The sequence below is a fragment of the Vigna unguiculata genome, unplaced genomic scaffold, assembly GCF_004118075.2.
Source record: "Vigna unguiculata cultivar IT97K-499-35 unplaced genomic scaffold, ASM411807v1 contig_638, whole genome shotgun sequence".
Taxonomy (NCBI): Eukaryota; Viridiplantae; Streptophyta; class Magnoliopsida; order Fabales; family Fabaceae; genus Vigna; species Vigna unguiculata.
This window is the reverse complement of record NW_021011360.1, coordinates 13,799-36,537: the sequence shown is the minus strand read 5'-3', so window position 1 is coordinate 36,537 and position 22,739 is coordinate 13,799. Positions and strand designations below refer to the sequence as shown.

Below are 22,739 nucleotides of genomic sequence, written 5' to 3'. Positions count from 1 at the left end.
AGTAGTACTAGGATGGGTGACCTCCTGGGAAGTCCTCGTGTTGCACCTCTTTTTTACGTTTTTTTCTTTCTTTTACGCCATTTTCATCACCGTTTTTTGCAATTAAATCCAATAGTACCACCTAAATGACTCAAACTACTGTTACCAAAATTTATTCGGACACAAACAACCCACTTCACGTCCCCGGGCCCCGCGCCTCACCAAGTTTTCAAACTTAGGCCCAATGCGAAACCCATATATACATTGATCGTGCAATACTTGACAGGTGCGATCATACCAGCACTAATGCACCGGATCCCATCAGAACTCCGCAGTTAAGCGTGCTTGGGCGAGAGTAGTACTAGGATGGGTGACCTCCTGGGAAGTCCTCGTGTTGCACCTCTTTTTTACGTTTTTTTCTTTCTTTTACGCCATTTTCATCACCGTTTTTTGCAATTAAATCCAATAGTACCACCTAAATGACTCAAACTACTGTTACCAAAATTTATTCGGACACAAACAACCCACTTCACGTCCCCGGGCCCCGCGCCTCACCAAGTTTTCAAACTTAGGCCCAATGCGAAACCCATATATACATTGATCGTGCAATACTTGACAGGTGCGATCATACCAGCACTAATGCACCGGATCCCATCAGAACTCCGCAGTTAAGCGTGCTTGGGCGAGAGTAGTACTAGGATGGGTGACCTCCTGGGAAGTCCTCGTGTCACCTCTTTTTACGTTTTTCTTTCTTTTTACGCCATTTTCATCACCGTTTTTTGCAATTAAATCCAAAGTACCACCTAATGACTCAAACTACTGTTACCAAAATTTATTCGGACACAAACAACCCACTCACGTCCCCGGGCCCCGCGCCTCACCAAGTTTTCAAACTTAGGCCCAATGCGAAACCCATATAATACATTGATCGTGCAATACTTGACAGTGCGATCATACCAGCACTAATGCACCGGATCCATCAGAACTCCGCAGTTAAGCGTGCTTGGCGAGAGTAGTACTAGGAGGGTACTCTGGAAGTCCTCGTGTTGCACCTCTTTTACGTTTTTTTTTCTTTTACGCCATTTTCATCACCGTTTTTTGCAATTAAATCCCAATAGTACCACCTAAATGACACAAAACAACCCACTTCACGTCCCGGCCCCGCCCTCACCAAGTTTTCAAACTTAGGCCCAATGCGAAACCCATATATACATTGATCGTGCAATACTTGACAGGTGCGATCATACCAGCACTAATGCACCGGATCCCATCAGAACTCCGCAGTTAAGCGTGCTTGGGCGAGAGTAGTACTAGGATGGGTGACCTCTGGGAAGTCCTCGTGTTGCACCTCTTTTTTACGTTTTTTCTTTCTTTTACGCCATTTTCATCACCGTTTTTTGCAATTAAATCCAATAGTACCACCTAAATGACTCAAACTACTGTTACCAAATTTATCGGACACAAACAACCCACTTCACGTCCCCGGGCCCCGCGCCTCACCAAGTTTTCAAACTTAGGCCAATGCGAAACCCATATATACATTGATCGTGCAATACTTGACAGGTGCGATCATACCAGCACTAATGCACCGGATCCCATCAGAACTCCGCAGTTAAGCGTGCTTGGGCGAGAGTAGTACTAGGATGGTGACCTCCTGGGAAGTCCTCGTGTTGCACCTCTTTTTTACGTTTTTTTCTTTCTTTTACGCCATTTTCATCACCGTTTTTTGCAATTAAATCCAATAAGTACCACCTAAATGACACAAACAACCCACTTCACGTCCCCGGGCCCCGCGCCTCACCAAGTTTCAAACTTAGGCCCAATGCGAAACCCATATATACATTGATCGTGCAATACTTGACAGGTGCGATCATACCAGCACTAATGCACCGGATCCCATCAGAACTCCGCAGTTAAGCGTGCTTGGGCGAGAGTAGTACTAGGATGGGTGACCTCCTGGGAAGTCCTCGTGTTGCACCTCTTTTTTACGTTTTTTCTTTCTTTTACGCCATTTTCATCACCGTTTTTTGCAATTAAATCCAATAGTACCACCTAAATGACTCAAACACTGACCAAAATTTATTCGGACACAAACAACCCACTTCACGTCCCCGGGCCCCGCGCCTCACCAAGTTTTCAAACTTAGGCCCAATGCGAAACCCATATATACATTGATCGTGCAATACTTGACAGGTGCGATCATACCAGCACTAATGCACCGGATCCCATCAGAACTCCGCAGTTAAGCGTGCTTGGGCGAGAGTAGTACTAGGATGGGTGACCTCCTGGGAAGTCCTCGTGTTGCACCTCTTTTTACGTTTTTTCTTTCTTTTACGCCATTTTCATCACCGTTTTTTTGCAATTAAATCCAATAGTACCACCTAAATGACTCAAACTACTGTTACCAAAATTATTCGGACACAAACAACCCACTTCACGTCCCCGGGCCCCGCGCCTCACCAAGTTTTCAAACTTAGGCCCAATGCGAAACCCATATATACATTGATCGTGCAATACTTGACAGGTGCGATCATACCAGCACTAATGCACCGGATCCCATCAGAACTCCGCAGTTAAGCGTGCTTGGGCGAGAGTAGTACTAGGATGGGTGACCTCCTGGGAAGTCCTCGTGTTGCACCTCTTTTTTACGTTTTTTTCTTTCTTTTACGCCATTTTTCATCACCGTTTTTTGCAATTAAATCCAATAGTACCCATGACCAAACTACTGTTACCAAATTATCGACACAAACAACCCACTTCACGTCCCCGGGCCCCGCGCCTCACCAAGTTTTCAAACTTAGGCCCAATGCGAAACCCATATATACATTGATCGTGCAATACTTGACAGGTGCGATCATACCAGCACTAATGCACCGGATCCCATCAGAACTCCGCAGTTAAGCGTGCTTGGGCGAGAGTAGTACTAGGATGGGTGACCTCCTGGGAAGTCCTCGTGTTGCACCTCTTTTTTACGTTTTTTCTTTCTTTTACGCCATTTTCATCACCGTTTTTTGCAATTAAATCCAATAGACACTAAATACTCAACACTGTAAAATTATTCGACACAAACAACCCACTTCACGTCCCCGGGCCCCGCGCCTCACCAAGTTTTCAAACTTAGGCCCAATGCGAAACCCATATATACATTGATCGTGCAATACTTGACAGGTGCGATCATACCAGCACTAATGCACCGGATCCCATCAGAACTCCGCAGTTAAGCGTGCTTGGGCGAGAGTAGTACTAGGATGGGTGACCTCCTGGGAAGTCCTCGTGTTGCACCTCTTTTTTACGTTTTTTCTTTCTTTTACGCCATTTTCATCACCGTTTTTGCAATTAAATCCAATAGTACACTAAATGACTCAAATACTGTACCACCTAAATTTTCGGACAAAAACAACCCACTTCACGTCCCGGGCCCCGCGCCTCACCAAGTTTTCAACTTAGGCCCAATGCGAAACCCATATATACATTGATCGTGCAATACTTGGACAGGTGCGATCATACCAGCACTAATGCACCGGATCCCATCAGAACTCCGCAGTTAAGCGTGCTTGGCGAGAGTAGTACTAGGATGGGTGACCTCCTGGGAAGTCCTCGTGTTGCACCTCTTTTTACGTTTTTTCTTTCTTTTACGCCATTTTCATCACCGTTTTTGCAATTAAATCCATAGTACCACCTAATGACCAACACTGTCCAAATTATCGGACACAAACAACCCACTTCACGTCCCCGGGCCCCGCGCTCACCAAGTTTTCAAACTTAGCCCAATGCGAAACCCATATATACATTGATCGTGCAATACTTGACAGGTGCGATCATACCAGCACTAATGCACCGGATCCCATCAGAACTCCGCAGTTAAGCGTGCTTGGGCGAGAGTAGTACTAGGATGGGTGACCTCCTGGGAAGTCCTCGTGTTGCACCTCTTTTTTACGTTTTTTTCTTTCTTTTACGCCATTTTCATCACCGTTTTTTGCAATTAAATCCAATAGTACCACCTAAATGACTCAAACTACTGTTACCAAAATTATTCGGACACAAACAACCCACTTCACGTCCCCGGGCCCCGCGCCTCACCAAGTTTTCAAACTTAGGCCCAATGCGAAACCCATATATACATTGATCGTGCAATACTTGACAGGTGCGATCATACCAGCATAATGCACCGGATCCCATCAGAACTCCGCAGTTAAGCGTGCTTGGGCGAGAGTAGTACTAGGATGGGTGACCTCCTGGGAAGTCCTCGTGTGCACCTCTTTTTTACGTTTTTTCTTTCTTTTACGCCATTTTCATCACCGTTTTTGCAATTAAATCCAATAGTACCACCTAAATGACACAAACAACCCACTTCACGTCCCCGGCCCCGCGCCTCACCAAGTTTCAAACTTAGGCCAATGCGAAACCATATATACATTGATCGTGCAATACTTGACAGGTGCGATCATACCAGCACTAATGCCCGGATCCATCAGAATCCGCAGTTAAGGTGCTTGGGCGAGAGTAGTACTAGGATGGGTGACCTCCTGGAAGTCTCGTGTTGCACCTCTTTTTTACGTTTTTTCTTTCTTTACGCCATTTCATCACCGTTTTTTTGCAATTAAATCCAATAGTACACCTAAAGACTAAACTACTGTTACCAAAATTATTCGGACACAAACAACCCACTTCACGTCCCCGGGCCCCGGCCTCACCAAGTTTCAAACTTAGGCCCAATGCGAAACCCATATATACATTGATCGTGCAATACTGACAGGTCGATCATACCAGCACTAATGCACCGGATCCCATCAGAACTCCGCAGTTAAGCGTGCTTGGGCGAGAGTAGTACTAGGATGGGTGACCTCCTGGGAAGTCCTCGTGTTGCACCTCTTTTTTACGTTTTTTCTTCTTTACGCCATTTTCATCACCGTTTTTTGCAATTAAATCCAATAGTACCACCTAATGACATCGTACAACGAACAACCACTTCACGTCCCGGGCCCCCGCCCTCACCAAGTTTTCAAACTTAGGCCCAATGCGAAACCCATATATACATTGATCGTGCAATACTTGACAGGTGCGATCATACCAGCACTAATGCACCGGATCCCATCAGAACTCCGCAGTTAAGCGTGCTTGGGCGAGAGTAGTACTAGGATGGGTGACCTCCTGGGAAGTCCTCGTGTTGCACCTCTTTTTTACGTTTTTTCTTTCTTTTACGCCATTTTCATCACCGTTTTTGCAATTAAATCCAATAGTACCACCTAAATGACCAACTACTGTACCAAAATTATTCGACACAAAACCACTTCACGTCCCCGGGCCCGCGCCTCACCAAGTTTTCAAACTTAGGCCCAATGCGAAACCCATATATACATTGATCGTGCAATACTTGACAGGTGCGATCATACCAGCACTAATGCACCGGATCCCATCAGAACTCCGCAGTTAGCGTGCTTGGGCGAGAGTAGTACTAGGATGGGTGACCTCCTGGGAAGTCCTCGTGTTGCACCTCTTTTTTACGTTTTTTTCTTTCTTTTACGCCATTTTCATCACCGTTTTTGCAATAAATCCAATAGTACCAACCTAAATGACACAAAACAACCCACTCACGTCCCCGGCCCGCGCCTCACCAAGTTTCAAACTTAGGCCCAATGCGAAACCCATATATACATTGATCGTGCAATACTGACAGGTCGATCATACCAGCACTAATGCACCGGATCCCATCAGAACTCCGCAGTTAAGCGTGCTTGGGCGAGAGTAGTACTAGGATGGGTGACCTCCTGGGAAGTCCTCGTGTGCACCTCTTTTTTACGTTTTTTTCTTCTTTACGCCATTTTCATCACGTTTTTTGCAATTAAATCCAATAGTACCACCTAAATGACTCAAACTACTTTACCAAAATTTATTCGGACACAAAACCCACTCACGTCCCCGGGCCCCGCGCCTCACCAAGTTTTCAAACTTAGGCCCAATGCGAAACCCATATATACATGATCGTGCAATACTTGACAGGTGCATCATACCAGCACTAAGCACCGGATCCCATCAGAACTCCGCAGTTAAGCGTGCTTGGGCGAGAGTAGTACTAGGATGGGTGACCTCCTGGAAGTCCTCGTGTTGCACCTCTTTTTAACGTTTTTTCTTTCTTTACGCCATTTCATCACCGTTTTTTGCAATTAAATCCAATAGTACCACCTAAATGACTCAAACTACTGTTACCAAAATTATTGGACACAAACAACCCACTTCACGTCCCCGGGCCCCGCGCCTCACCAAGTTTTCAAACTTAGGCCCAATGCGAAACCCATATATACATTGATCGTGCAATACTTGACAGGTGCGATCATACCAGCACTAATGCACCGGATCCCATCAGAACTCCGCAGTTAAGCGTGCTGGGCGAGAGTAGTACTAGGATGGGTGACCTCCTGGGAAGTCTCGTGTTGCACCTCTTTTTTTTACGTTTTTTCTTCTTTACGCATTTCATACCGTTTTTGCAATTAAATCCAATAGTACCACTAAAATCAACACGTAAAATATGACACAAACAACCCACTTCACGTCCCGGCCCCGCGCCTCACAGTTTTCAAACTTAGGCCCAATGCGAAACCCATATATACATTGATCGTGCCAATACTTGACAGGTGCGATCATACCAGCACTAATGCACCGGATCCCATCAGAACTCCGCAGTTAAGCGTGCTTGGGCGAGAGTAGTACTAGGATGGGTGACCTCCTGGGAAGTCCTCGTGTTGCACCTCTTTTTTACGTTTTTTCTTTCTTTTACGCCATTTTCATCACCGTTTTTTGCAATTAAATCCAATAGTACCACCTAAATGACTCAAACACTGTACCAAAATTATTCGACACAAACAACCCACTTCACGTCCCGGCCCCGCGCCTCACCAAGTTTCAAACTTAGGCCCAATGCGAAACCCATATATACATGATCGTGCAATACTTGACAGGTCGATCATACCAGCACTAATGCACCGGATCCCATCAGAACCTCGCAGTTAAGCGGCTTGGGCGAGAGTAGTACTAGGATGGGTGACCTCCTGGGAAGTCCTCGTGTTGCACCTCTTTTTTACGTTTTTTTCTTTCTTTACGCCATTTTCATCACCGTTTTTTGCAATTAAATCCAATAGTACCCTAATGCCTCAAACTACTGTTACCAAAATATCGACACAACAACCACTTCAGTCCCGGGCCCCGCGCCTCACCAAGTTTCAACTTAGGCCCAATGCGAAACCCATATATACATTGATCGTGCAATACTTGACAGGTGCGATCATACCAGCACTAATGCACCGGATCCCATCAGAACTCCGCAGTTAAGCGTGCTTGGGCGAGAGTAGTACTAGGATGGTGACCTCCTGGGAAGTCCTCGTGTTGCACCTCTTTTTACGTTTTTTCTTTCTTTTACGCCATTTCATCACCGTTTTTTGCAATTAAATCCAATAGTACCACCTAAATGACTCAAACTACTGTTACCAAAATTTATTCGGACACAAACAACCCACTTCACGTCCCCGGGCCCCGCGCCTCACCAAGTTTTCAAACTTAGGCCCAATGCGAAACCCATATATACATTGATCGTGCAATACTGACAGGTGCGATCATACCAGCATAATGCACCGGATCCCATCAGAACTCCGCAGTTAAGCGTGCTTGGGCGAGAGTAGTACTAGGATGGGTGACCTCCTGGGAAGTCCTCGTGTTGCACCTCTTTTTTACGTTTTTTCTTTCTTTTACGCCATTTTCATCACCGTTTTTGCAATTAAATCCAATAGTACCACCTATAAAAATGGACACAAACAACCCACTTCACGTCCCCGGCCCCGCGCCTCACCAAGTTTCAAACTTAGGCCCAATGCGAAACCCATATATACATTGATCGTGCAATACTTGACAGGTGCGATCATACCAGCACTAATGCACCGGATCCCATCAGAACTCCGCAGTTAAGCGTGCTTGGGCGAGAGTAGTACTAGGATGGGTGACCTCCTGGGAAGTCCTCGTGTTGCACCTCTTTTTACGTTTTTTCTTTCTTTTACGCCATTTTCATCACCGTTTTTGCAATTAAATCCAATAGTACCACCTAAATGACTCAAACTACTGTTACCAAATTATTCGAACAAACAACCCACTTCACTCCCCGGGCCCCGCGCCTCACCAAGTTTTCAAACTTAGGCCCAATGCGAAACCCATATATACATTGATCGTGCAATACTTGACAGGTGCGATCATACCAGCACTAATGCACCGGATCCCATCAGAACTCCGCAGTTAAGCGTGCTTGGGCGAGAGTAGTACTAGGATGGGTGACCTCCTGGAAGTCCTCGTGTTGCACCTCTTTTTTACGTTTTTTCTTTCTTTTACGCCATTTTCATCACCGTTTTTTGCAATTAAATCCAATAGTACCACCTAATGACTCAAACTACTGTTACCAAAATATCGGACACAACAACCACTTCACGTCCCCGGGCCCCGCGCCTCACCAAGTTTTCAAACTTAGGCCCAATGCGAAACCCATATATACATTGATCGTGCAATACTTGACAGGTGCGATCATACCAGCACTAATGCACCGGATCCCATCAGAACTCCGCAGTTAAGCGTGCTTGGGCGAGAGTAGTACTAGGATGGGTGACCTCCTGGGAAGTCCTCGTGTTGCACCTCTTTTTTACGTTTTTTTCTTTCTTTTACGCCATTTTCATCACCGTTTTTGCAATTAAATCCAATAGTACCACCTAAATCAACACTGTTACAAATTATCGGACACAAACAACCCACTTCACGTCCCCGGGCCCCGCGCCTCACCAAGTTTCAAACTTAGGCCCAATGCGAAACCCATATATACATTGATCGTGCAATACTTGACAGGTGCGATCATACCAGCACTAATGCACCGGATCCCATCAGAACTCCGCAGTTAAGCGTGCTTGGGCGAGAGTAGTACTAGGATGGGTGACCTCCTGGGAAGTCCTCGTGTTGCACCTCTTTTTTACGTTTTTTTCTTTCTTTTACGCCATTTTCATCACCGTTTTTTGCAATTAAATCCAATAGTACCACCTAAATGACTCAAACTACTTTACAAATTTATTCGGACACAAACAACCCACTTCACGTCCCCGGGCCCCGCGCCTCACCAAGTTTTCAAACTTAGGCCCAATGCGAAACCCATATATACATTGATCGTGCAATACTTGACAGGTGCGATCATACCAGCACTAATGCACCGGATCCCATCAGAACTCCGCAGTTAAGCGTGCTTGGGCGAGAGTAGTACTAGGATGGGTGACCTCCTGGGAAGTCCTCGTGTTGCACCTCTTTTTTACGTTTTTTTCTTTCTTTTACGCCATTTTCATCACCGTTTTTGCAATTAAATCCAATAGTACCACCTAAATGACTCAAACTACTGTTACCAAAATTATCGACACAAACAACCCACTTCACGTCCCCGGCCCCGCGCCTCACCAAGTTTCAAACTTAGGCCCAATGCGAAACCCATATATACATTGATCGTGCAATACTTGACAGGTGCGATCATACCAGCACTAATGCACCGGATCCCATCAGAACTCCGCAGTTAAGCGTGCTTGGGCGAGAGTAGTACTAGGATGGGTGACCTCCTGGGAAGTCCTCGTGTTGCACCTCTTTTTTACGTTTTTTTCTTTCTTTTACGCCATTTTCATCACCGTTTTTTGCAATTAAATCCAATAGTACCACCTAAATGACTCAAACTACTGTTACCAAAATTTATCGGACACAAACAACCCACTTCACGTCCCGGCCCCGCGCCTCACCAAGTTTTCAAACTTAGGCCCAATGCGAAACCCATATATACATTGATCGTGCAATACTTGACAGGTGCGATCATACCAGCACTAATGCACCGGATCCATCAGAACTCCGCAGTTAAGCGTGCTTGGGCGAGAGTAGTACTAGGATGGGTGACCTCCTGGGAAGTCCTCGTGTTGCACCTCTTTTTACGTTTTTTTCTTTCTTTTACGCCATTTTCATCACCGTTTTTTGCAATTAAATCCAATAGTACCACCTAAATGACCAACACGTAAAAATTGACACAAACAACCCACTTCACGTCCCCGGGCCCCGCGCCTCACCAAGTTTTCAAACTTAGGCCCAATGCGAAACCCATATATACATTGATCGTGCAATACTTGACAGGTGCGATCATACCAGCACTAATGCACCGGATCCCATCAGAACTCCGCAGTTAAGCGTGCTTGGGCGAGAGTAGTACTAGGATGGGTGACCTCCTGGGAAGTCCTCGTGTTGCACCTCTTTTTTACGTTTTTTTCTTTCTTTTACGCCATTTCATCACCGTTTTTTGCAATTAAATCCAATAGTACCACCTAAATGACACAAACAACCCACTTCACGTCCCCGGCCCCGCGCCTCACCAAGTTTTCAAACTTAGGCCCAATGCGAAACCCATATATACATTGATCGTGCAATACTTGACAGGTGCGATCATACCAGCACTAATGCACCGGATCCCATCAGAACTCCGCAGTTAAGGTGCTTGGGCGAGAGTAGTACTAGGATGGGTGACCTCCTGGGAAGTCCTCGTGTTGCACCTCTTTTTTACGTTTTTTCTTTCTTTACGCCATTTCATCACCGTTTTTTGCAATTAAATCCATAGTACCACCTAAATGACTCAAACTACTGTACCAAATTTATTCGGACACAAACAACCCACTTCACGTCCCCGGCCCCGCGCCTCACCAAGTTTTCAAACTTAGGCCCAATGCGAAACCCATATATACATTGATCGTGCAATACTTGACAGGTGCGATCATACCAGCACTAATGCACCGGATCCCATCAGAACTCCGCAGTTAAGCGTGCTTGGGCGAGAGTAGTACTAGGATGGGTGACCTCCTGGGAAGTCCTCGTGTTGCACCTCTTTTTACGTTTTTTCTTCTTTTACGCCATTTTCATCACCGTTTTTTGCAATTAAATCCAATAGTACCAAGACCACCTTAAATCGACACAAACAACCCACTTCACGTCCCCGGGCCCCGCGCCTCACCAAGTTTTCAAACTTAGGCCCAATGCGAAACCCATATATACATTGATCGTGCAATACTTGACAGGTGCGATCATACCAGCACTAATGCACCGGATCCCATCAGAACTCCGCAGTTAAGCGTGCTTGGGCGAGAGTAGTACTAGGATGGGTGACCTCCTGGGAAGTCCTCGTGTTGCACCTCTTTTTACGTTTTTTTCTTTCTTTTACGCCATTTTCATCACCGTTTTTTGCAATTAAATCCACTAAATGACTCAACTACGTACAAATATGACACAAACAACCCACTTCACGTCCCCGGGCCCCGCGCCTCACCAAGTTTTCAAACTTAGGCCCAATGCGAAACCCATATATACATTGATCGTGCAATACTTGACAGGTGCGATCATACCAGCACTAATGCACCGGATCCATCAGAACTCCGCAGTTAAGCGTGCTTGGGCGAGAGTAGTACTAGGATGGGTGACCTCCTGGGAAGTCCTCGTGTTGCACCTCTTTTTACGTTTTTTCTTTCTTTTACGCCATTTTCATCACCGTTTTTTGCAATTAAATCCAATAGTACCACCTAAATGACTCAAACTACTGTTACCAAATTTATTCGGACACAAACAACCCACTTCACGTCCCCGGGCCCCGCGCCTCACCAAGTTTTCAAACTTAGGCCCAATGCGAAACCCATATATACATTGATCGTGCAATACTTGACAGGTGCGATCATACCAGCACTAATGCACCGGATCCCATCAGAACTCCGCAGTTAAGCGTGCTTGGGCGAGAGTAGTACTAGGATGGGTGACCTCCTGGGAAGTCCTCGTGTTGCACCTCTTTTTTACGTTTTTTTCTTTCTTTTACGCCATTTTCATCACCGTTTTTTGCAATTAAATCCAATAGTACCACCTAAATGACTCAAACTACTGTTACCAAAATTTATTCGGACACAAACAACCCACTTCACGTCCCCGGCCCCGCGCCTCACCAAGTTTTCAAACTTAGGCCCAATGCGAAACCCATATATACATTGATCGTGCAATACTTGACAGGTGCGATCATACCAGCACTAATGCACCGGATCCATCAGAACTCCGCAGTTAAGCGTGCTTGGGCGAGAGTAGTACTAGGATGGGTGACCTCCTGGGAAGTCCTCGTGTTGCACCTCTTTTTTACGTTTTTTTCTTTCTTTTACGCCATTTTCATCACCGTTTTTGCAATTAAATCCAATAGTACCACCTAAATGACCACAAAACAACCCACTTCACGTCCCCGGGCCCCGCGCCTCACCAAGTTTTCAAACTTAGGCCCAATGCGAAACCCATATATACATTGATCGTGCAATACTTGACAGGTGCGATCATACCAGCACTAATGCACCGGATCCCATCAGAACTCCGCAGTTAAGCGTGCTTGGGCGAGAGTAGTACTAGGATGGGTGACCTCCTGGGAAGTCCTCGTGTTGCACCTCTTTTTACGTTTTTTCTTTCTTTTACGCCATTTTCATCACCGTTTTTTGCAATTAAATCCAATAGTACCACCTAAATGACTCAAACTACTGTTACCAAAATTTATTCGGACACAAACAACCCACTTCACGTCCCGGGCCCCGCGCCTCACCAAGTTTTCAAACTTAGGCCCAATGCGAAACCCATATATACATTGATCGTGCAATACTTGACAGGTGCGATCATACCAGCACTAATGCACCGGATCCCATCAGAACTCCGCAGTTAAGCGTGCTTGGGCGAGAGTAGTACTAGGATGGGTGACCTCCTGGGAAGTCCTCGTGTTGCACCTCTTTTTTACGTTTTTTTCTTTCTTTTACGCCATTTTCATCACCGTTTTTTGCAATTAAATCCAATAGTACCACCTAAATGACTCAAACTACTGTTACCAAAATTTATTCGGACACAAACAACCCACTTCACGTCCCGGGCCCCGCGCCTCACCAAGTTTTCAAACTTAGGCCCAATGCGAAACCCATATATACATTGATCGTGCAATACTTGACAGGTGCGATCATACCAGCACTAATGCACCGGATCCCATCAGAACTCCGCAGTTAAGCGTGCTTGGGCGAGAGTAGTACTAGGATGGGTGACCTCCTGGGAAGTCCTCGTGTTGCACCTCTTTTTTACGTTTTTTCTTTCTTTTACGCCATTTTCATCACCGTTTTTGCAATTAAATCCAATAGTACCACCTAAATGACACAAACAACCCACTTCACGTCCCCGGGCCCCGCGCCTCACCAAGTTTTCAAACTTAGGCCCAATGCGAAACCCATATATACATTGATCGTGCAATACTTGACAGGTGCGATCATACCAGCACTAATGCACCGGATCCCATCAGAACTCCGCAGTTAAGCGTGCTTGGGCGAGAGTAGTACTAGGATGGGTGACCTCCTGGGAAGTCCTCGTGTTGCACCTCTTTTTACGTTTTTTTCTTTCTTTTACGCCATTTTCATCACCGTTTTTTGCAATTAAATCCAATAGTACCACCTAAATGACTCAAACTACTGTTACCAAAATTATTCGGACACAAACAACCCACTTCACGTCCCCGGGCCCCGCGCCTCACCAAGTTTCAAACTTAGGCCCAATGCGAAACCCATATATACATTGATCGTGCAATACTTGACAGGTGCGATCATACCAGCACTAATGCACCGGATCCCATCAGAACTCCGCAGTTAAGCGTGCTTGGGCGAGAGTAGTACTAGGATGGGTGACCTCCTGGGAAGTCCTCGTGTTGCACCTCTTTTTTACGTTTTTTTCTTTCTTTTACGCCATTTCATCACCGTTTTTTGCAATTAAATCCAATAGTACCACCTAAATGACTCAAACTACTGTTACCAAATTTATTCGGACACAAACAACCCACTTCACGTCCCCGGGCCCCGCGCCTCACCAAGTTTTCAAACTTAGGCCCAATGCGAAACCCATATATACATTGATCGTGCAATACTTGACAGGTGCGATCATACCAGCACTAATGCACCGGATCCCATCAGAACTCCGCAGTTAAGCGTGCTTGGGCGAGAGTAGTACTAGGATGGGTGACCTCCTGGGAAGTCCTCGTGTTGCACCTCTTTTTTACGTTTTTTTCTTTCTTTTACGCCATTTTCATCACCGTTTTTTGCAATTAAATCCAATAGTACCACCTAAATGACTCAAACTGTAAAATATCGACACAAACAACCCACTTCACGTCCCCGGGCCCCGCGCCTCACCAAGTTTTCAAACTTAGGCCCAATGCGAAACCCATATATACATTGATCGTGCAATACTTGACAGGTGCGATCATACCAGCACTAATGCACCGGATCCCATCAGAACTCCGCAGTTAAGCGTGCTTGGGCGAGAGTAGTACTAGGATGGGTGACCTCCTGGGAAGTCCTCGTGTTGCACCTCTTTTTTACGTTTTTTTCTTTCTTTTACGCCATTTTCATCACCGTTTTTTGCAATTAAATCCAATAGTACCACCTAAATGACTCAAACTACTGTTACCAAATTATTCGACACAAACAACCCACTTCACGTCCCCGGGCCCCGCGCCTCACCAAGTTTTCAAACTTAGGCCCAATGCGAAACCCATATATACATTGATCGTGCAATACTTGACAGGTGCGATCATACCAGCACTAATGCACCGGATCCCATCAGAACTCCGCAGTTAAGCGTGCTTGGGCGAGAGTAGTACTAGGATGGGTGACCTCCTGGGAAGTCCTCGTGTTGCACCTCTTTTTACGTTTTTTTCTTTCTTTTACGCCATTTTCATCACCGTTTTTGCAATTAAATCCAATAGTACCACCTAAATGACTCAAACTACTGTTACCAAAATTATTCGGACACAAACAACCCACTTCACGTCCCCGGGCCCCGCGCCTCACCAAGTTTTCAAACTTAGGCCCAATGCGAAACCCATATATACATTGATCGTGCAATACTTGACAGGTGCGATCATACCAGCACTAATGCACCGGATCCCATCAGAACTCCGCAGTTAAGCGTGCTTGGGCGAGAGTAGTACTAGGATGGGTGACCTCCTGGGAAGTCCTCGTGTTGCACCTCTTTTTTACGTTTTTTTCTTTCTTTTACGCCATTTTCATCACCGTTTTTTGCAATTAAATCCAATAGTACCACCTAAATGACTCAAACTACTGTACCAAATTTATTCGGACACAAACAACCCACTTCACGTCCCCGGGCCCCGCGCCTCACCAAGTTTTCAAACTTAGGCCCAATGCGAAACCCATATATACATTGATCGTGCAATACTTGACAGGTGCGATCATACCAGCACTAATGCACCGGATCCCATCAGAACTCCGCAGTTAAGCGTGCTTGGGCGAGAGTAGTACTAGGATGGGTGACCTCCTGGGAAGTCCTCGTGTTGCACCTCTTTTTTACGTTTTTTTCTTTCTTTTACGCCATTTTCATCACCGTTTTTTGCAATTAAATCCAATAGTACCACCTAAATGACTCAATACTGTACAAATTATCGGACACAAACAACCCACTTCACGTCCCCGGGCCCCGCGCCTCACCAAGTTTTCAAACTTAGGCCCAATGCGAAACCCATATATACATTGATCGTGCAATACTTGACAGGTGCGATCATACCAGCACTAATGCACCGGATCCCATCAGAACTCCGCAGTTAAGCGTGCTTGGGCGAGAGTAGTACTAGGATGGGTGACCTCCTGGGAAGTCCTCGTGTTGCACCTCTTTTTTACGTTTTTTTCTTTCTTTTACGCCATTTTCATCACCGTTTTTTGCAATTAAATCCAATAGTACCACCTAAATGACTCAAACTACTGTACCAAATTTATTCGACACAAACAACCCACTTCACGTCCCCGGGCCCCGCGCCTCACCAAGTTTTCAAACTTAGGCCCAATGCGAAACCCATATATACATTGATCGTGCAATACTTGACAGGTGCGATCATACCAGCACTAATGCACCGGATCCCATCAGAACTCCGCAGTTAAGCGTGCTTGGGCGAGAGTAGTACTAGGATGGGTGACCTCCTGGGAAGTCCTCGTGTTGCACCTCTTTTTACGTTTTTTTCTTTCTTTTACGCCATTTTCATCACCGTTTTTTGCAATTAAATCCAATAGTACCACCTAAATGACTCAAACTACTGTTACCAAAATTTATTCGGACACAAACAACCCACTTCACGTCCCCGGGCCCCGCGCCTCACCAAGTTTTCAAACTTAGGCCCAATGCGAAACCCATATATACATTGATCGTGCAATACTTGACAGGTGCGATCATACCAGCACTAATGCACCGGATCCCATCAGAACTCCGCAGTTAAGCGTGCTTGGGCGAGAGTAGTACTAGGATGGGTGACCTCCTGGGAAGTCCTCGTGTTGCACCTCTTTTTTACGTTTTTTTCTTTCTTTTACGCCATTTTCATCACCGTTTTTGCAATTAAATCCAATAGTACCACCTAAATGACTCAAACTACTGTTACCAAAATTTATTCGGACACAAACAACCCACTTCACGTCCCCGGGCCCCGCGCCTCACCAAGTTTTCAAACTTAGGCCCAATGCGAAACCCATATATACATTGATCGTGCAATACTTGACAGGTGCGATCATACCAGCACTAATGCACCGGATCCCATCAGAACTCCGCAGTTAAGCGTGCTTGGGCGAGAGTAGTACTAGGATGGGTGACCTCCTGGGAAGTCCTCGTGTTGCACCTCTTTTTTACGTTTTTTTCTTTCTTTTACGCCATTTTCATCACCGTTTTTTGCAATTAAATCCAATAGTACCACCTAAATGACTCAAACTATGACCAAATATTCGACACAAACAACCCACTTCACGTCCCCGGCCCCGCGCCTCACCAAGTTTTCAAACTTAGGCCCAATGCGAAACCCATATATACATTGATCGTGCAATACTTGACAGGTGCGATCATACCAGCACTAATGCACCGGATCCCATCAGAACTCCGCAGTTAAGCGTGCTTGGGCGAGAGTAGTACTAGGATGGGTGACCTCCTGGGAAGTCCTCGTGTTGCACCTCTTTTTACGTTTTTTCTTTCTTTTACGCCATTTTCATCACCGTTTTTGCAATTAAATCCAATAGTACCACCTAAATGACCAACTACTGTACCAAATTATTCACAAACAACCCACTTCACGTCCCCGGGCCCCGCGCCTCACCAAGTTTTCAAACTTAGGCCCAATGCGAAACCCATATATACATTGATCGTGCAATACTTGACAGGTGCGATCATACCAGCACTAATGCACCGGATCCCATCAGAACTCCGCAGTTAAGCGTGCTTGGGCGAGAGTAGTACTAGGATGGGTGACCTCCTGGGAAGTCCTCGTGTTGCACCTCTTTTTTACGTTTTTTTCTTTCTTTTACGCCATTTTCATCACCGTTTTTTGCAATTAAATCCAATAGTACCACCTAAATGACTCAAACTACTGTACCAAAATTTATTCGGACACAAACAACCCACTTCACGTCCCCGGGCCCGCGCCTCACCAAGTTTTCAAACTTAGGCCCAATGCGAAACCCATATATACATTGATCGTGCAATACTTGACAGGTGCGATCATACCAGCACTAATGCACCGGATCCCATCAGAACTCCGCAGTTAAGCGTGCTTGGGCGAGAGTAGTACTAGGATGGGTGACCTCCTGGGAAGTCCTCGTGTTGCACCTCTTTTTTACGTTTTTTTCTTTCTTTACGCCATTTTCATCACCGTTTTTGCAATTAAATCCAATAGTACCACCTAAATGACTCAAACTACTGTTACCAAAATTTATTCGGACACAAACAACCCACTTCACGTCCCCGGGCCCCGCGCCTCACCAAGTTTTCAAACTTAGGCCCAATGCGAAACCCATATATACATTGATCGTGCAATACTTGACAGGTGCGATCATACCAGCACTAATGCACCGGATCCATCAGAACTCCGCAGTTAAGCGTGCTTGGGCGAGAGTAGTACTAGGATGGGTGACCTCCTGGGAAGTCCTCGTGTTGCACCTCTTTTTTACGTTTTTTTCTTTCTTTACGCCATTTTCATCACCGTTTTTTGCAATTAAATCCAATAGTACCACCTAAATGACTCAAACTGTACCAAATTTATTCGGACACAAACAACCCACTTCACGTCCCCGGGCCCCGCGCCTCACCAAGTTTTCAAACTTAGGCCCAATGCGAAACCCATATATACATTGATCGTGCAATACTTGACAGGTGCGATCATACCAGCACTAATGCACCGGATCCCATCAGAACTCCGCAGTTAAGCGTGCTTGGGCGAGAGTAGTACTAGGATGGGTGACCTCCTGGGAAGTCCTCGTGTTGCACCTCTTTTTTACGTTTTTTTCTTTCTTTTACGCCATTTTCATCACCGTTTTTTGCAATTAAATCCAATAGTACCACCTAAATGACTCAAACTACTGTACCAAAATTATTCGGACACAAACAACCCACTTCACGTCCCCGGGCCCCGCGCCTCACCAAGTTTTCAAACTTAGGCCCAATGCGAAACCCATATATACATTGATCGTGCAATACTTGACAGGTGCGATCATACCAGCACTAATGCACCGGATCCCATCAGAACTCCGCAGTTAAGCGTGCTTGGGCGAGAGTAGTACTAGGATGGGTGACCTCCTGGGAAGTCCTCGTGTTGCACCTCTTTTTTACGTTTTTTTCTTTCTTTTACGCCATTTTCATCACCGTTTTTTGCAATTAAATCCAATAGTACCACCTAAATGACACAAACAACCCACTTCACGTCCCCGGGCCCCGCGCCTCACCAAGTTTTCAAACTTAGGCCCAATGCGAAACCCATATATACATTGATCGTGCAATACTTGACAGGTGCGATCATACCAGCACTAATGCACCGGATCCCATCAGAACTCCGCAGTTAAGCGTGCTTGGGCGAGAGTAGTACTAGGATGGGTGACCTCCTGGGAAGTCCTCGTGTTGCACCTCTTTTTACGTTTTTTTCTTTCTTTTACGCCATTTTCATCACCGTTTTTTGCAATTAAATCCAATAGTACCACCTAAATGACTCAAACTACTGTTACCAAAATTTATTCGGACACAAACAACCCACTTCACGTCCCCGGGCCCCGCGCCTCACCAAGTTTTCAACTTAGGCCCAATGCGAAACCCATATATACATTGATCGTGCAATACTTGACAGGTGCGATCATACCAGCACTAATGCACCGGATCCCATCAGAACTCCGCAGTTAAGCGTGCTTGGGCGAGAGTAGTACTAGGATGGGTGACCTCCTGGGAAGTCCTCGTGTTGCACCTCTTTTTTACGTTTTTTTCTTTCTTTTACGCCATTTTCATCACCGTTTTTTGCAATTAAATCCAATAGTACCACCTAATGATAACTTTACCAATTATTCGACAAACAACCCACTTCACGTCCCCGGGCCCCGCGCCTCACCAAGTTTTCAAACTTAGGCCCAATGCGAAACCCATATATACATTGATCGTGCAATACTTGACAGGTGCGATCATACCAGCACTAATGCACCGGATCCATCAGAACTCCGCAGTTAAGCGTGCTTGGGCGAGAGTAGTACTAGGATGGGTGACCTCCTGGGAAGTCCTCGTGTTGCACCTCTTTTTTACGTTTTTTTCTTTCTTTTACGCCATTTTCATCACCGTTTTTTGCAATTAAATCCAATAGTACCACCTAAATGACAAACTAAAAATGACACAAACAACCCACTTCACGTCCCCGGGCCCCGCGCCTCACCAAGTTTTCAAACTTAGGCCCAATGCGAAACCCATATATACATTGATCGTGCAATACTTGACAGGTGCGATCATACCAGCACTAATGCACCGGATCCCATCAGAACTCCGCAGTTAAGCGTGCTTGGGCGAGAGTAGTACTAGGATGGGTGACCTCCTGGGAAGTCCTCGTGTTGCACCTCTTTTTTACGTTTTTTTCTTTCTTTTACGCCATTTTCATCACCGTTTTTTGCAATTAAATCCAATAGTACCACCTAAATGACTCAAACTACTGTTACCAAAATTTATTCGGACACAAACAACCCACTTCACGTCCCCGGGCCCCGCGCCTCACCAAGTTTTCAAACTTAGGCCCAATGCGAAACCCATATATACATTGATCGTGCAATACTTGACAGGTGCGATCATACCAGCACTAATGCACCGGATCCCATCAGAACTCCGCAGTTAAGCGTGCTTGGGCGAGAGTAGTACTAGGATGGGTGACCTCCTGGGAAGTCCTCGTGTTGCACCTCTTTTTTACGTTTTTTTCTTTCTTTTACGCCATTTTCATCACCGTTTTTGCAATTAAATCCAATAGTACCACCTAAATGACTCAACTACTGTTACCAAATTTATTCGGACACAAAACCCACTTCACGTCCCCGGGCCCCGCGCCTCACCAAGTTTTCAAACTTAGGCCCAATGCGAAACCCATATATACATTGATCGTGCAATACTTGACAGGTGCGATCATACCAGCACTAATGCACCGGATCCCATCAGAACTCCGCAGTTAAGCGTGCTTGGGCGAGAGTAGTACTAGGATGGGTGACCTCCTGGGAAGTCCTCGTGTTGCACCTCTTTTTTACGTTTTTTTCTTTCTTTTACGCCATTTTCATCACCGTTTTTTGCAATTAAATCCAATAGTACCACCTAAATGACTCAAACTACTGTTACCAAAATTTATTCGGACACAAACAACCCACTTCACGTCCCGGGCCCCGCGCCTCACCAAGTTTTCAAACTTAGGCCCAATGCGAAACCCATATATACATTGATCGTGCAATACTTGACAGGTGCGATCATACCAGCACTAATGCACCGGATCCATCAGAACTCCGCAGTTAAGCGTGCTTGGGCGAGAGTAGTACTAGGATGGGTGACCTCCTGGGAAGTCCTCGTGTTGCACCTCTTTTTACGTTTTTTTCTTTCTTTTACGCCATTTTCATCACCGTTTTTTGCAATTAAATCCAATAGTACCACCTAAATGACACAAACAACCCACTTCACGTCCCCGGCCCCGCGCCTCACCAAGTTTTCAAACTTAGGCCCAATGCGAAACCCATATATACATTGATCGTGCAATACTTGACAGGTGCGATCATACCAGCACTAATGCACCGGATCCCATCAGAACTCCGCAGTTAAGCGTGCTTGGGCGAGAGTAGTACTAGGATGGGTGACCTCCTGGGAAGTCCTCGTGTTGCACCTCTTTTTTACGTTTTTTTCTTTCTTTTACGCCATTTTCATCACCGTTTTTTGCAATTAAATCCAATAGTACCACCTAAATGACTCAAACTACTGTTACCAAAATTTATTCGGACACAAACAACCCACTTCACGTCCCCGGGCCCCGCGCCTCACCAAGTTTTCAAACTTAGGCCCAATGCGAAACCCATATATACATTGATCGTGCAATACTTGACAGGTGCGATCATACCAGCACTAATGCACCGGATCCCATCAGAACTCCGCAGTTAAGCGTGCTTGGGCGAGAGTAGTACTAGGATGGGTGACCTCCTGGGAAGTCCTCGTGTTGCACCTCTTTTTTACGTTTTTTTCTTTCTTTTACGCCATTTTCATCACCGTTTTTTGCAATTAAATCCAATAGTACCACCTAAATGACTCAACTACTGTTACCAAATTTATTCGGACACAAACAACCCACTTCACGTCCCCGGCCCCGCGCCTCACCAAGTTTTCAAACTTAGGCCCAATGCGAAACCCATATATACATTGATCGTGCAATACTTGACAGGTGCGATCATACCAGCACTAATGCACCGGATCCCATCAGAACTCCGCAGTTAAGCGTGCTTGGGCGAGAGTAGTACTAGGATGGGTGACCTCCTGGGAAGTCCTCGTGTTGCACCTCTTTTTTACGTTTTTTTCTTTCTTTTACGCCATTTTCATCACCGTTTTTTGCAATTAAATCCAATAGTACCACCTAAATGACCAAACACTGTTACCAAATTTATTCGACACAAACAACCCACTTCACGTCCCCGGGCCCCGCGCCTCACCAAGTTTTCAAACTTAGGCCCAATGCGAAACCCATATATACATTGATCGTGCAATACTTGACAGGTGCGATCATACCAGCACTAATGCACCGGATCCCATCAGAACTCCGCAGTTAAGCGTGCTTGGGCGAGAGTAGTACTAGGATGGGTGACCTCCTGGGAAGTCCTCGTGTTGCACCTCTTTTTTACGTTTTTTTCTTTCTTTTACGCCATTTTCATCACCGTTTTTTGCAATTAAATCCAATAGTACCACCTAAATGACTCAAACTACTGTTACCAAAATTTATTCGGACACAAACAACCCACTTCACGTCCCCGGGCCCCGCGCCTCACCAAGTTTTCAAACTTAGGCCCAATGCGAAACCCATATATACATTGATCGTGCAATACTTGACAGGTGCGATCATACCAGCACTAATGCACCGGATCCCATCAGAACTCCGCAGTTAAGCGTGCTTGGGCGAGAGTAGTACTAGGATGGGTGACCTCCTGGGAAGTCCTCGTGTTGCACCTCTTTTTTACGTTTTTTTCTTTCTTTTACGCCATTTTCATCACCGTTTTTTGCAATTAAATCCAATAGTACCACCTAAATGACTCAAACTACTGTTACCAAAATTTATTCGGACACAAACAACCCACTTCACGTCCCCGGGCCCCGCGCCTCAC

At 45.7% G+C, this 22,739-nt stretch overlaps 67 non-coding genes and 3 pseudogenes across 67 annotated transcripts; all 70 read left to right on the top strand.

Moving 5' to 3' along the window:
- The first annotated feature begins 263 nt into the window (after window positions 1-263).
- LOC114172552 lies at window positions 264-382 on the top strand. The gene has a single exon (XR_003602135.1). It is a non-coding gene; the product is annotated as a 5S ribosomal RNA (ribosomal RNA).
- Window positions 383-596: 214 nt separating this feature from the next.
- Window positions 597-715, top strand: LOC114172567. Its single transcript, XR_003602151.1, has one exon. It is a non-coding gene; the product is annotated as a 5S ribosomal RNA (ribosomal RNA).
- A 207-nt stretch (window positions 716-922) lies between these two features.
- LOC114172589 lies at window positions 923-1,034 on the top strand (annotated as a pseudogene).
- Window positions 1,035-1,212: 178 nt separating this feature from the next.
- Window positions 1,213-1,330, top strand: LOC114172560. The gene has a single exon (XR_003602144.1). It is a non-coding gene; the product is annotated as a 5S ribosomal RNA (ribosomal RNA).
- A 210-nt stretch (window positions 1,331-1,540) lies between these two features.
- LOC114172562 lies at window positions 1,541-1,658 on the top strand. Its single transcript, XR_003602146.1, has one exon. It is a non-coding gene; the product is annotated as a 5S ribosomal RNA (ribosomal RNA).
- A 183-nt stretch (window positions 1,659-1,841) lies between these two features.
- On the top strand, window positions 1,842-1,960 carry LOC114172551. The gene has a single exon (XR_003602134.1). It is a non-coding gene; the product is annotated as a 5S ribosomal RNA (ribosomal RNA).
- Window positions 1,961-2,170: 210 nt separating this feature from the next.
- LOC114172550 lies at window positions 2,171-2,289 on the top strand. The gene has a single exon (XR_003602133.1). It is a non-coding gene; the product is annotated as a 5S ribosomal RNA (ribosomal RNA).
- Window positions 2,290-2,501: 212 nt separating this feature from the next.
- Window positions 2,502-2,620, top strand: LOC114172549. Its single transcript, XR_003602132.1, has one exon. It is a non-coding gene; the product is annotated as a 5S ribosomal RNA (ribosomal RNA).
- Window positions 2,621-2,825: 205 nt separating this feature from the next.
- Window positions 2,826-2,944, top strand: LOC114172547. Its single transcript, XR_003602131.1, has one exon. It is a non-coding gene; the product is annotated as a 5S ribosomal RNA (ribosomal RNA).
- Window positions 2,945-3,145: 201 nt separating this feature from the next.
- On the top strand, window positions 3,146-3,264 carry LOC114172546. The gene has a single exon (XR_003602130.1). It is a non-coding gene; the product is annotated as a 5S ribosomal RNA (ribosomal RNA).
- A 208-nt stretch (window positions 3,265-3,472) lies between these two features.
- On the top strand, window positions 3,473-3,590 carry LOC114172576. The gene has a single exon (XR_003602160.1). It is a non-coding gene; the product is annotated as a 5S ribosomal RNA (ribosomal RNA).
- Window positions 3,591-3,789: 199 nt separating this feature from the next.
- On the top strand, window positions 3,790-3,908 carry LOC114172544. The gene has a single exon (XR_003602128.1). It is a non-coding gene; the product is annotated as a 5S ribosomal RNA (ribosomal RNA).
- Window positions 3,909-4,121: 213 nt separating this feature from the next.
- Window positions 4,122-4,238, top strand: LOC114172583. The gene has a single exon (XR_003602167.1). It is a non-coding gene; the product is annotated as a 5S ribosomal RNA (ribosomal RNA).
- Window positions 4,239-4,415: 177 nt separating this feature from the next.
- LOC114172588 lies at window positions 4,416-4,528 on the top strand (annotated as a pseudogene).
- A 205-nt stretch (window positions 4,529-4,733) lies between these two features.
- On the top strand, window positions 4,734-4,851 carry LOC114172579. The gene has a single exon (XR_003602163.1). It is a non-coding gene; the product is annotated as a 5S ribosomal RNA (ribosomal RNA).
- Window positions 4,852-5,036: 185 nt separating this feature from the next.
- Window positions 5,037-5,155, top strand: LOC114172543. Its single transcript, XR_003602127.1, has one exon. It is a non-coding gene; the product is annotated as a 5S ribosomal RNA (ribosomal RNA).
- A 203-nt stretch (window positions 5,156-5,358) lies between these two features.
- LOC114172577 lies at window positions 5,359-5,476 on the top strand. The gene has a single exon (XR_003602161.1). It is a non-coding gene; the product is annotated as a 5S ribosomal RNA (ribosomal RNA).
- A 176-nt stretch (window positions 5,477-5,652) lies between these two features.
- On the top strand, window positions 5,653-5,773 carry LOC114172582. Its single transcript, XR_003602166.1, has one exon. It is a non-coding gene; the product is annotated as a 5S ribosomal RNA (ribosomal RNA).
- Window positions 5,774-5,977: 204 nt separating this feature from the next.
- On the top strand, window positions 5,978-6,093 carry LOC114172586. The gene has a single exon (XR_003602169.1). It is a non-coding gene; the product is annotated as a 5S ribosomal RNA (ribosomal RNA).
- A 209-nt stretch (window positions 6,094-6,302) lies between these two features.
- Window positions 6,303-6,419, top strand: LOC114172578. Its single transcript, XR_003602162.1, has one exon. It is a non-coding gene; the product is annotated as a 5S ribosomal RNA (ribosomal RNA).
- Window positions 6,420-6,609: 190 nt separating this feature from the next.
- On the top strand, window positions 6,610-6,728 carry LOC114172542. Its single transcript, XR_003602126.1, has one exon. It is a non-coding gene; the product is annotated as a 5S ribosomal RNA (ribosomal RNA).
- A 205-nt stretch (window positions 6,729-6,933) lies between these two features.
- On the top strand, window positions 6,934-7,050 carry LOC114172587 (annotated as a pseudogene).
- Window positions 7,051-7,250: 200 nt separating this feature from the next.
- Window positions 7,251-7,368, top strand: LOC114172561. The gene has a single exon (XR_003602145.1). It is a non-coding gene; the product is annotated as a 5S ribosomal RNA (ribosomal RNA).
- A 210-nt stretch (window positions 7,369-7,578) lies between these two features.
- Window positions 7,579-7,696, top strand: LOC114172575. The gene has a single exon (XR_003602159.1). It is a non-coding gene; the product is annotated as a 5S ribosomal RNA (ribosomal RNA).
- Window positions 7,697-7,880: 184 nt separating this feature from the next.
- Window positions 7,881-7,999, top strand: LOC114172541. Its single transcript, XR_003602125.1, has one exon. It is a non-coding gene; the product is annotated as a 5S ribosomal RNA (ribosomal RNA).
- Window positions 8,000-8,205: 206 nt separating this feature from the next.
- Window positions 8,206-8,323, top strand: LOC114172555. The gene has a single exon (XR_003602139.1). It is a non-coding gene; the product is annotated as a 5S ribosomal RNA (ribosomal RNA).
- Window positions 8,324-8,530: 207 nt separating this feature from the next.
- Window positions 8,531-8,649, top strand: LOC114172540. The gene has a single exon (XR_003602124.1). It is a non-coding gene; the product is annotated as a 5S ribosomal RNA (ribosomal RNA).
- Window positions 8,650-8,851: 202 nt separating this feature from the next.
- LOC114172539 lies at window positions 8,852-8,970 on the top strand. The gene has a single exon (XR_003602123.1). It is a non-coding gene; the product is annotated as a 5S ribosomal RNA (ribosomal RNA).
- Window positions 8,971-9,181: 211 nt separating this feature from the next.
- On the top strand, window positions 9,182-9,300 carry LOC114172538. Its single transcript, XR_003602122.1, has one exon. It is a non-coding gene; the product is annotated as a 5S ribosomal RNA (ribosomal RNA).
- Window positions 9,301-9,508: 208 nt separating this feature from the next.
- Window positions 9,509-9,627, top strand: LOC114172537. Its single transcript, XR_003602121.1, has one exon. It is a non-coding gene; the product is annotated as a 5S ribosomal RNA (ribosomal RNA).
- A 211-nt stretch (window positions 9,628-9,838) lies between these two features.
- LOC114172574 lies at window positions 9,839-9,956 on the top strand. The gene has a single exon (XR_003602158.1). It is a non-coding gene; the product is annotated as a 5S ribosomal RNA (ribosomal RNA).
- Window positions 9,957-10,156: 200 nt separating this feature from the next.
- On the top strand, window positions 10,157-10,275 carry LOC114172536. The gene has a single exon (XR_003602120.1). It is a non-coding gene; the product is annotated as a 5S ribosomal RNA (ribosomal RNA).
- A 181-nt stretch (window positions 10,276-10,456) lies between these two features.
- Window positions 10,457-10,574, top strand: LOC114172564. The gene has a single exon (XR_003602148.1). It is a non-coding gene; the product is annotated as a 5S ribosomal RNA (ribosomal RNA).
- Window positions 10,575-10,781: 207 nt separating this feature from the next.
- Window positions 10,782-10,900, top strand: LOC114172535. Its single transcript, XR_003602119.1, has one exon. It is a non-coding gene; the product is annotated as a 5S ribosomal RNA (ribosomal RNA).
- Window positions 10,901-11,088: 188 nt separating this feature from the next.
- LOC114172533 lies at window positions 11,089-11,207 on the top strand. The gene has a single exon (XR_003602117.1). It is a non-coding gene; the product is annotated as a 5S ribosomal RNA (ribosomal RNA).
- A 193-nt stretch (window positions 11,208-11,400) lies between these two features.
- On the top strand, window positions 11,401-11,518 carry LOC114172573. The gene has a single exon (XR_003602157.1). It is a non-coding gene; the product is annotated as a 5S ribosomal RNA (ribosomal RNA).
- Window positions 11,519-11,729: 211 nt separating this feature from the next.
- LOC114172531 lies at window positions 11,730-11,848 on the top strand. The gene has a single exon (XR_003602116.1). It is a non-coding gene; the product is annotated as a 5S ribosomal RNA (ribosomal RNA).
- Window positions 11,849-12,061: 213 nt separating this feature from the next.
- LOC114172572 lies at window positions 12,062-12,179 on the top strand. The gene has a single exon (XR_003602156.1). It is a non-coding gene; the product is annotated as a 5S ribosomal RNA (ribosomal RNA).
- Window positions 12,180-12,363: 184 nt separating this feature from the next.
- LOC114172530 lies at window positions 12,364-12,482 on the top strand. Its single transcript, XR_003602115.1, has one exon. It is a non-coding gene; the product is annotated as a 5S ribosomal RNA (ribosomal RNA).
- Window positions 12,483-12,693: 211 nt separating this feature from the next.
- Window positions 12,694-12,812, top strand: LOC114172529. Its single transcript, XR_003602114.1, has one exon. It is a non-coding gene; the product is annotated as a 5S ribosomal RNA (ribosomal RNA).
- A 213-nt stretch (window positions 12,813-13,025) lies between these two features.
- Window positions 13,026-13,144, top strand: LOC114172528. The gene has a single exon (XR_003602113.1). It is a non-coding gene; the product is annotated as a 5S ribosomal RNA (ribosomal RNA).
- Window positions 13,145-13,325: 181 nt separating this feature from the next.
- Window positions 13,326-13,444, top strand: LOC114172527. The gene has a single exon (XR_003602112.1). It is a non-coding gene; the product is annotated as a 5S ribosomal RNA (ribosomal RNA).
- Window positions 13,445-13,655: 211 nt separating this feature from the next.
- Window positions 13,656-13,774, top strand: LOC114172526. The gene has a single exon (XR_003602110.1). It is a non-coding gene; the product is annotated as a 5S ribosomal RNA (ribosomal RNA).
- A 212-nt stretch (window positions 13,775-13,986) lies between these two features.
- LOC114172525 lies at window positions 13,987-14,105 on the top strand. Its single transcript, XR_003602109.1, has one exon. It is a non-coding gene; the product is annotated as a 5S ribosomal RNA (ribosomal RNA).
- Window positions 14,106-14,308: 203 nt separating this feature from the next.
- LOC114172524 lies at window positions 14,309-14,427 on the top strand. Its single transcript, XR_003602108.1, has one exon. It is a non-coding gene; the product is annotated as a 5S ribosomal RNA (ribosomal RNA).
- A 211-nt stretch (window positions 14,428-14,638) lies between these two features.
- Window positions 14,639-14,757, top strand: LOC114172523. Its single transcript, XR_003602107.1, has one exon. It is a non-coding gene; the product is annotated as a 5S ribosomal RNA (ribosomal RNA).
- Window positions 14,758-14,968: 211 nt separating this feature from the next.
- LOC114172521 lies at window positions 14,969-15,087 on the top strand. Its single transcript, XR_003602104.1, has one exon. It is a non-coding gene; the product is annotated as a 5S ribosomal RNA (ribosomal RNA).
- A 212-nt stretch (window positions 15,088-15,299) lies between these two features.
- Window positions 15,300-15,418, top strand: LOC114172520. Its single transcript, XR_003602103.1, has one exon. It is a non-coding gene; the product is annotated as a 5S ribosomal RNA (ribosomal RNA).
- A 207-nt stretch (window positions 15,419-15,625) lies between these two features.
- LOC114172519 lies at window positions 15,626-15,744 on the top strand. Its single transcript, XR_003602102.1, has one exon. It is a non-coding gene; the product is annotated as a 5S ribosomal RNA (ribosomal RNA).
- A 211-nt stretch (window positions 15,745-15,955) lies between these two features.
- LOC114172518 lies at window positions 15,956-16,074 on the top strand. The gene has a single exon (XR_003602101.1). It is a non-coding gene; the product is annotated as a 5S ribosomal RNA (ribosomal RNA).
- A 213-nt stretch (window positions 16,075-16,287) lies between these two features.
- LOC114172517 lies at window positions 16,288-16,406 on the top strand. The gene has a single exon (XR_003602100.1). It is a non-coding gene; the product is annotated as a 5S ribosomal RNA (ribosomal RNA).
- Window positions 16,407-16,619: 213 nt separating this feature from the next.
- Window positions 16,620-16,738, top strand: LOC114172635. Its single transcript, XR_003602212.1, has one exon. It is a non-coding gene; the product is annotated as a 5S ribosomal RNA (ribosomal RNA).
- A 206-nt stretch (window positions 16,739-16,944) lies between these two features.
- LOC114172634 lies at window positions 16,945-17,063 on the top strand. Its single transcript, XR_003602211.1, has one exon. It is a non-coding gene; the product is annotated as a 5S ribosomal RNA (ribosomal RNA).
- A 202-nt stretch (window positions 17,064-17,265) lies between these two features.
- On the top strand, window positions 17,266-17,384 carry LOC114172633. Its single transcript, XR_003602210.1, has one exon. It is a non-coding gene; the product is annotated as a 5S ribosomal RNA (ribosomal RNA).
- Window positions 17,385-17,596: 212 nt separating this feature from the next.
- On the top strand, window positions 17,597-17,715 carry LOC114172632. The gene has a single exon (XR_003602209.1). It is a non-coding gene; the product is annotated as a 5S ribosomal RNA (ribosomal RNA).
- A 212-nt stretch (window positions 17,716-17,927) lies between these two features.
- Window positions 17,928-18,045, top strand: LOC114172571. The gene has a single exon (XR_003602155.1). It is a non-coding gene; the product is annotated as a 5S ribosomal RNA (ribosomal RNA).
- A 208-nt stretch (window positions 18,046-18,253) lies between these two features.
- Window positions 18,254-18,372, top strand: LOC114172631. Its single transcript, XR_003602208.1, has one exon. It is a non-coding gene; the product is annotated as a 5S ribosomal RNA (ribosomal RNA).
- A 212-nt stretch (window positions 18,373-18,584) lies between these two features.
- On the top strand, window positions 18,585-18,703 carry LOC114172629. Its single transcript, XR_003602206.1, has one exon. It is a non-coding gene; the product is annotated as a 5S ribosomal RNA (ribosomal RNA).
- A 183-nt stretch (window positions 18,704-18,886) lies between these two features.
- LOC114172628 lies at window positions 18,887-19,005 on the top strand. The gene has a single exon (XR_003602205.1). It is a non-coding gene; the product is annotated as a 5S ribosomal RNA (ribosomal RNA).
- A 212-nt stretch (window positions 19,006-19,217) lies between these two features.
- Window positions 19,218-19,336, top strand: LOC114172627. Its single transcript, XR_003602204.1, has one exon. It is a non-coding gene; the product is annotated as a 5S ribosomal RNA (ribosomal RNA).
- Window positions 19,337-19,536: 200 nt separating this feature from the next.
- On the top strand, window positions 19,537-19,654 carry LOC114172570. Its single transcript, XR_003602154.1, has one exon. It is a non-coding gene; the product is annotated as a 5S ribosomal RNA (ribosomal RNA).
- Window positions 19,655-19,851: 197 nt separating this feature from the next.
- Window positions 19,852-19,970, top strand: LOC114172626. Its single transcript, XR_003602203.1, has one exon. It is a non-coding gene; the product is annotated as a 5S ribosomal RNA (ribosomal RNA).
- A 214-nt stretch (window positions 19,971-20,184) lies between these two features.
- LOC114172625 lies at window positions 20,185-20,303 on the top strand. Its single transcript, XR_003602202.1, has one exon. It is a non-coding gene; the product is annotated as a 5S ribosomal RNA (ribosomal RNA).
- A 209-nt stretch (window positions 20,304-20,512) lies between these two features.
- Window positions 20,513-20,631, top strand: LOC114172624. The gene has a single exon (XR_003602201.1). It is a non-coding gene; the product is annotated as a 5S ribosomal RNA (ribosomal RNA).
- A 213-nt stretch (window positions 20,632-20,844) lies between these two features.
- Window positions 20,845-20,962, top strand: LOC114172568. Its single transcript, XR_003602152.1, has one exon. It is a non-coding gene; the product is annotated as a 5S ribosomal RNA (ribosomal RNA).
- A 181-nt stretch (window positions 20,963-21,143) lies between these two features.
- Window positions 21,144-21,262, top strand: LOC114172623. Its single transcript, XR_003602200.1, has one exon. It is a non-coding gene; the product is annotated as a 5S ribosomal RNA (ribosomal RNA).
- A 214-nt stretch (window positions 21,263-21,476) lies between these two features.
- Window positions 21,477-21,595, top strand: LOC114172622. Its single transcript, XR_003602199.1, has one exon. It is a non-coding gene; the product is annotated as a 5S ribosomal RNA (ribosomal RNA).
- Window positions 21,596-21,806: 211 nt separating this feature from the next.
- LOC114172621 lies at window positions 21,807-21,925 on the top strand. Its single transcript, XR_003602198.1, has one exon. It is a non-coding gene; the product is annotated as a 5S ribosomal RNA (ribosomal RNA).
- A 210-nt stretch (window positions 21,926-22,135) lies between these two features.
- LOC114172620 lies at window positions 22,136-22,254 on the top strand. The gene has a single exon (XR_003602197.1). It is a non-coding gene; the product is annotated as a 5S ribosomal RNA (ribosomal RNA).
- Window positions 22,255-22,468: 214 nt separating this feature from the next.
- Window positions 22,469-22,587, top strand: LOC114172617. The gene has a single exon (XR_003602195.1). It is a non-coding gene; the product is annotated as a 5S ribosomal RNA (ribosomal RNA).
- The last annotated feature ends 152 nt before the right edge of the window (window positions 22,588-22,739 follow it).